The sequence below is a fragment of the Gavialis gangeticus genome, unplaced genomic scaffold (genome assembly GCF_001723915.1).
Source record: "Gavialis gangeticus isolate Ggan-Ray unplaced genomic scaffold, GavGan_comp1, whole genome shotgun sequence".
NCBI lineage: Eukaryota > Metazoa > Chordata > Crocodylia > Gavialidae > Gavialis > Gavialis gangeticus.
In genome coordinates, this window is record NW_017729017.1 from 12,926,998 (window position 1) to 12,935,294 (window position 8,297).

The following is an 8,297-nucleotide window of genomic DNA, read 5'->3' on the forward strand; positions in this document are numbered from 1 at the left end:
AGCTGTCCTTCCCCTGGAAAATGCTCTGTCACTACATACCTGTGTGCAATGCTCTACAAGCTGGTGGCCTAAAGCTTAAAACAGGGGTGGACAATTATTTCAGCTGGCGGGCCCCTTAACAACTTTTGGTGAGCTGTTAGGCACCACACACACAAACTCTTTCAGAAGAAATCATTTTAATAAATTATAGATTATAAAAAATCAAATCATATACTAAAAAGCAAACATCTGCTATAGCATATTTTATTTCAAAAAATTAATTTGTCCTAATTTATGTTTTTTTAATGTTTATAGAGATGATTGCAAAATAGCACAAAATAAAGTCTTACTTCTGTATATTGTGTGGATAGGGGGCAGGAGGGCATGTTGCTTGGGGAGGGGGCGGGGCGTAGGATACGGGTGCAGCAGTGCTTGGAGTGGGGGCTCTGCCCTGCTGCCGCTTGCCTGTGGGGGCTGGATGTGGGCACAGCTCACTTCAGGCAGAAAGGGGCAAGCAGCAGCAGGGCATAGCCCTCGCTCCCAGAGTTGCCATGCCTGCACCCTGTGCTCGCCACCCTGGCTGGCAAGCAGCAGCAGGACAGAGCCCCACTCCCAGTGCTGATGCAGGCACAGTGGCACTGGGAGCAGGGGCTATGCCCTGCTGCTGCCCGGAGCGAGCTACACCTGCATTGTTGGCTGGGCCAGGTGGGAGATGGAACCAGGCAGGGCAGCCACAGGGGCTTCTTCCACAGCTCTCCCTGTTGGGACAGAGGCAGGCACAGCTGGAGGAGCTGTGGGAGAAGCTTCCATGGCAGCCCTGCCTGGCCTAGCCTCCCGGCACTTAAAAGCCCTGCAGCCCAGGCTCTGGCAGTGGTGATCACGGCCTCTGAAGGCTCGTGGCAGAGCCCCCCCCCATGCAGTGGGGGGCAGTGGGCATCATCCCCCTCCCTGCCTGGCACCTATGCGGCAGCTGTTGCATTGCATGGGTACAGTGTGGCTCATCATATCCAGCTGTGCTACCCTCACTGAAAGGCTATCAAAATTCATGGAAACCATCCTGGAACCACTCATCACTCAAGGAGTAGGTTTTCTACAAGATGCAACGGATTTTCTCAATTAGATCCAGGCACCAACCACCTCCCCAAGAAGGTACGTTTGCAGTCAGATACCACCAGCCTGTATACTAACATCCTACCCCATGAAGGCACAGCGGCCTGTCTGAAATACTTATAAGAACATAGACTATTAGGTTTGCAACAATCTGATGCACAAATCCTTCATTTCATCTTCACCCACAACAACTTCAGTTTAAACAATTGACATTTCCTCCAAAACATGTGCATAGCTATGGTCATAAAGATGGCCCTTTTAGTATGCCAACCTCTTCAAAAGCCACCTGCAGGAGGAATTTTTAGAAAACTGCACCAAACCTGTACTCACTTGGCCTCCAAGGGTGCATTGAGACAAGTGCACATGAGCACTTCCTCAGGGCCAAAAGCAGTGGCGCTGCTACTTGTCCTTGGGGAATGCCTGCGCACATGTACTCTGTGCATGGCAGGTTATCCCAAATGGGGTAAGGGAGGCTGGGCCAGCACCTGAGTTAGCCCCAGCAGCCTTATCTGGGGTCTTTCTGGGTCTCCAGCAGTGGCGATCCAAATGCACGGAGTCTGACTGGCCAAGCTCCAATTTTGGGTGGCGCATGCTGTCACCGCATGTGCTGTTCTGCTTTTTTTGACACCAGGATCTCCTAGTGTCAAAACCCCCCACCATACTGCAAATAAGCAGCACAGCAAATGCATATGTGTGTGGTTTGCAGTGCCACAGATGGGTCTGAGGCCTAAGTAATAGTGTGTACATTTTTAAAATGGAATATATTTAAATATAATGAATAAAATTGCTTACCTATTGTAGTAAATGCAGTTAAATACAGCAATTCATCCTTTTAAATCCCTCCTATTCTTGGACATGCAAATCTGTTCACTTTAGGCTGGGGCACAAAAATCAAAGTGAAAAAAGAGACACTGCTTTTCCTCTTTCGTACCCATGGGTCAGCAATCCGTGGTCCACGAGCTAGATCTGGCCTGCAAGGGTAATGATTTGGTTCATATTTTGAGAATGATGGGCTGGATTTCATGGAAGCAGGCTGATCCCAGCTGCTGCTCCAGTTCCAGTAGTGCCAGGCACTGGGGCCTCTGCTTAGGTTGCACCACTGAGCCACTATAAATTTGGGCTCGCCATGCTTATGGGGTTCAGTGATTGCCATGTGGGGAGCAGCTGTGGTCTGGGTCACAAGGGGTGGCCCAGGCTTAGTAAAAGGTTGACAACCTCTGATGAGGAACTCTAACTTACATGGAGTTAGTGCTGCAGAAGTAGGAGACTTGGCTCCCCGGGAAGTGCAGCAAGCAATTTAGTCAGAGATGCTGATCAAAGCTATCTAAAGGGGCAAAATGACTAAGAAGAAATGTTGAAAAGCAGAGTCGATATTTTTAAAATATTCTTTCACTTTCAATAACTATTGGTGTTACTAACAGCATGGGGAACGGTACATTTCATGAATATGTTCCTGTTGGTTGGGTGAAGCCTTGTGGAAGCTGGCGAGTGTAATCACCACCTTTTTGAGCACTTTCTTTACAGTTATTGTACATCATCTATATGAAGCAACAGCAATCTCTTGTGAACCTGCTCAGCAATGTGAATGATGTGGGCAGAGGGGCTTTCCTGGGCACTGTTTCAAGGAGGAGGTCTGGGGAGTAGGAAGGGGGGGAAGAAAGAAGCATCTTAAGAATAAGAGAAACAGACAGAGAGGGAAGTCCCAACCCCAGCCTGAACATGCACAGTATGTGGATTTAAGGGTATGGGCACATAAGCAAGCTTGAGTGTAAGCTTAAAAGTGTGTCAAATACCTTTTACAAACTGCCTGTGTTTTTGCTCTTACCCCACAACAAGCATGCCATGGCTTAACCCTCCATGAAGGGGATAAGCTACCTTGCCTTGACTGGGGGTAAGAGCAGGCACACAGACAGTTGCCACAGGGGAGAGATGGCCAAATGATCCTTTGCACTTCTACAGAACTGCTCGTCTGAGGATCTTGGAGCAATTTGCATACATTTAATTGATTAAGCCTCACAGACTGCCTTAGAAACAAAATAATTATACTGACTGTGACTCAAAGAAGCTAAAGGGACTGAGTTCTGGCTTGGAGTTCTTGTGGGAAGCACTGTTTGGAGGGCTCAGTGTGAACACCCTTTGTTGTAGATGTTTTCATAAATAGGACATATCTAGATGTCTTTTTGACCTCTAAGAAAGATGGCAGTCTGGGCCTGCCAGCTGGCTACAGAGATTACCCCCTGATTGGTTCCTCATGACATTTATTCTTCATTGGATTGGGTGAGTGTTAGTCCTGGTGTAAACTTGTTGAACAAGCTTTAATTAAAGAGACCCTGCCGCCACTTTTAAACGCTGGGATGCTAATACATGAGGAAGCTCTGAGCGCTTTACAGTGGCTCTCGGAACCGCTCTAATTTAAAGTCCCCACTCCCAGAGCACGTGTATAAATGCCTTAGATGAATTCTATATGTAAATGTTACCATTATTATACAAACATGTTTTTCATTATTAGAATGACTGAAGCTATTGGTGACCACATGCCTGACAAGCCATTTCTGAATGAAGCCAGCAGAACTAGCCACCCCCATCATGTTATATTAAAGTAGGGTTTCCACCTCTCCTTAAGTCTATTGGACAAACTCCACTTTTCATGATAACTGCTAATGCCATGTTGCTTACAGGCAGCTGAGAACTCAACATATTTTTGACACCGTGACATGATGTTATGCCCTGACATAGGGACCACCTAGGCTTGTGTGGTTCTCCACATGATATCCTTGTACCAAACTACAATAACATTCAGTCCCTACATGCCAATACAACATCACAGCCCCCTGATACAATATGGAAGTGTAAATGTTGCAACATCCAGTGAAACAACAAAGGGGCATTGCCATGGCTGGATTATTTGACCTTCAGGACAAGTAAGGAATAGCTGGAATATAAATCAGGGCAATACAGTCATAGAAGCAGGCTGACTTAATAATAGAATCTTCATTCACACAGACTAGTGGAAGCAAAGCATAGCAATGTTCCTTCCAGCAGAGGGAGCCTGAGCTGTTACCAAGAGAGGCCTTCCTTACTGTGGGCACAGATAGCTGATGCAGATGACTGGACAGTCAGGCAGTAGCAAAACTGGAAACAAAACTCCAGCCCCTTGACTTCCATCACTGGGTCCAGGCCATGGGGATTAATAAAGTTGATTAGGGCCAGATTGTTCCTGGTGCAATGCCAGTGAGTCTGAGTCAGAGCTGGGAGTTCTCTATGTCAGGGAGCACTGGGTCCATTAGAAAACTGATCCAGGCTCAGCCCAGACTCTTGGAACATAACTAGACTCGTTTCCTAAAGGCTGTGTAGTTGCCCAGCTGCTATTTATGTGGCTATTTACACTTAGATGGATAAGTATTAGGGCTGCATGAAGCTTCGGTCCCTGATTCAGTGAGGTAGAGATTTGGCCCAATTTGATGGCCGAATCTCTGAAGTGAAATCAAATCAGGAGACCCTTTAATCTTTCCGAAACTAATCGGAAACCTCTGAATTGATTCAGAAAGATTCAATGATTCAGACATAGACACAGCTTTTAAATGTTTTTTTTATGTACATCAAGGTACTAGGTGGCTTGTGAATGCTAAGATCCTTGGGTGGATGGAGCATGTGGCGGAGGGGGGTGTTTCCCAGCGCACTCAGCAGCAGACCTGGAAGTGGACCAGAAGCACTTGCAGTTCACTTCTGGGTTACCCAGGGAGCATGCTGAGGGCCCCCCTAAACCCCTCTGGCTTGGCGACTGTTGCCTCCTCAATCTGGGGGGGGGCATCTGGGGTCCCCCTGCGGCTGATTGCTGGGCCGGGTAGAGGGAGGGGGTGCAGGAGGGCCCCCAGTGCACTTGGTAGCAGACCCAGAAGTGGACCACAAGTACTTCTGGTCCACTTGCAGGTTTGCTGCAGAGCACACAGCCTGCCCCCTGCCCCCCATGCTCCTGTGGCATGGTCCATCCACCCCACTGTTGCAGAATTCATAAGCCATGCCTGGTACCTCAAGGTATGTAGAAAAAACATTTTAAAGCTGTGTCTATGGCCGAATCACTAATTCACCAAACCGGTATTGAATCTTTAGATTTGGCTGAATCGAGTCAGGGACAGTGATCCAAATCAATGAATTGAATCGCTGTCCCCGATTCAGGCCGAATCTGAATCGAATACAGCCCATTTTGCACACCCCTAATAAGTATCCCTTGGACACATAAAGGGACCTAACATAAGTTTGGGGCCTAACGTTCTCCCTCCAAAAACCCTGGGGGGATTAGTAGGGAGTGAACTACAGGTGCCCAAACCAGGCTGATGAGGGTGTTATATCCATTTGGACAATGCTGGGCCTGATTCTCCTCTCTCTCTCTCTCCCTCTCTCTCCGTCTCCCCCCCTTTTTTTTAATATCCCTCTACACCAACCTAGCACTGTGTAGAGGCATCAGAGATGGTGTCAGTGAAACTGAGGGGCATTTTCAGTTCCATTTCCACTGCTGGAGAAGTGTGAAGGGGACTTAACGGAACTGAAATTCAAACCCTGGAGGAAAGTGCTTAAGGTGGTAGGGACTCTAGCTGTGGACCAGCTCCCAGTACAGTCCCAAGACAACAGCTTCTCACAGATCCTAGCTAAGAGGTGGATAGAGATGTCATTCCATAAGAAATGCTCCAGCTGGGGTAGATCCTGAGCCCCTAGACCCAGGGTATTAATTAGGTGGCTAATCCTTACCTGCATACTCTGTATAGTTCTGATCATTCCCAGTTCAGGGATGATATACTGGAAATGGGGAAGATCTAGAGAAATGCCATAAACATTCTTTGAGATCTAGAAAAACTCTGTGTGTTTAAAAAAGGGGGAAAAAAGAGATTGAGAAAATTATGGTGATCTAAGAAGATGAACAAGAAGGGAGATGACAGAGGTATATAAAATAATGAACAGTGCAAAGAATCTCAGATCAAGTTTTCCTATCACTGGTTTTATAATAAAAGAACAAGGGACACATAGTGGAGCTGAAAGGCAATATATTTACACCTGATGAAAGGAAATATTATTCTTAGGCTAGAAACAGAGGTTACATTTACATCTTTGTCCTGGAACAGAAAGATCTGTTGATTGGTATGTTATGTACATTGCCCTTCTCATCGGGGTTTAATGAATGGCTGTACACACTGCTTCATTTCTGCCATTGATTCAGTGATTCAATCCTGGGATCACCATTTAGATGTATTTTTGATATCCTGGGACAACTGACATGGATGTCTGAATGGATGTCTGAATGTCTAAAATGGCTTACCCCAGGAAAAACATGATGTCTGTAGCCTTGCACAATGAATAATAAACCTGAGAAAATCACTGCCAAGAGATAGCATATCATAGGGACTATGACTTTTCAATTTTTCATAAAAGATTTTATGTACACTTCAGTGTGTGTAGTATGTCCAGTATATATAGTAATATATGTATTGTGTATATATAGTACAGTACAGAGCTTACATACAAGCCGTAGTTACCCCAACCAGATAACACTTTATAAGGTGTCAACCTTCCTTCAGGAAAACTCTAACAGCCTCTGGCCAGGGAGAATGAACCCAGAAGGCAAGTTATTTAACAATGACCCATAAGTGGAATTATTCTTGCACCTATGCCTGAAGCATTTGTGTTGGCTATGGCCAGGCTACTGATTTGAGAGGGAACGTGGGTCTGAGCTGTGCAGGACCTGGCATCTAGTTGGAGAACCTGCTATTTCTGCCCAGGGTCTCTGTTTATGTGTCAGGATAGCTAGTTGGGAAGGAATTCAACAATGTTCGTGTTCACTTATAGATTGAGTGCTCTCCTCTCCATTTTGAGGTAGATTATGACAAGCAAGTTACAGGATAAATAAGACACAATTCTGAAGTGTGCATTTCCACTGGACTCTCACTTGTATATCCCCAGCCAGTGTCCAGGCAAGGACTGATGCCAGATACTAAGCTGGAAATTCCCATTTCCCTGGGACACTTTTCCAAGCTCGTATGTTCTCACAAGTAATTTAGAGCCAAGCTTCTTTTGTTGGTACGTGTTGCTGTTCTCCATAAAATGAGGGGACACTCCTGAATATCAGGAATAAATTGATTCTCCTGTCTAAATGATGTATACTCTTTCCCCTTCACTGATGAAACTGTTGGTTACCGGTTGTCATGGCAATGCTATTGCTGTGCTTCAAAACAGTATGATAGTATGTTGATTTTGCAGCATCCCTCTAAAGAGAATAATAATAATACTATTACTAATAATAAAATCCTCTAGTAGTGGCTTCTGGTTTGCAGAGTATACCCAAGTATGTTAAAAATGATAGGAACTGTGCACTTAGAATGTCTCTGTTATTCATTATCTCTATACACACTGAAAAAGCTTCTCCACCAAAGTTATTTTCTTTCCCAATATGTTGCCCAGGGGTGGGCAATTATTTTGGGCAGAGGGCTGCTTACTGAGTTTTGGCAAGCCATCAAGGGCTGCATGACAGGCAGCCCAGGGCAGATTAATATTACTTTTCTAAATTTTTTAGGGGCCCTGCGGGCCAGATAGAATGGCCTGGTGAGCCGCATTTTGCCCATCCCTGATGTTACTATACTCAGGTAAGCACTAGTCTGGAAGACTATGTTTTCCCTAACATCTGTCATTAGCATAATCTGTCATCCAGCATGCAATAACATCCAGCAAAACATGACAGTTACTGTGCACATTAGAGGGGTGAGAGCATGAAATGCATCAGGGCTGTGGGCTTGGTCTTTCTCCCAAGCTTATCATGGTTAGGTCTGGTAGTGAGAGTCTCCTGTGCAAGATTCACTGTGGTGCTGGAGGGTGGGCTTGTCCCTTACAGTTCACTGAAGATGTGTGCTGCTGAAAGGGCTCTTTGGGATATGTCAGTGTGCAGTGGGTTAAGTACAGATGCACCTGAAAAGGTACAAGGGTCAGTGGGAGGAGCCCCAGCTTACCTGGTAGTGAAAAGACACAGATGTGTCAGAAAACATTTATCCAAATGTCCACAGTCCCACATGCTTTTAGTTTGCTGAGCCTACTCAGAGACTGAGTTCTTCTGCTGGATCTAGGCCCCTATACACAATCTCAGGTTTCAGTTTAGGGCTGTGTGAAGTTTCGGGTGCCGATTCAATTCAAAGGAGATTTGGCCTGATTCGGCGGCCAAATCTCCT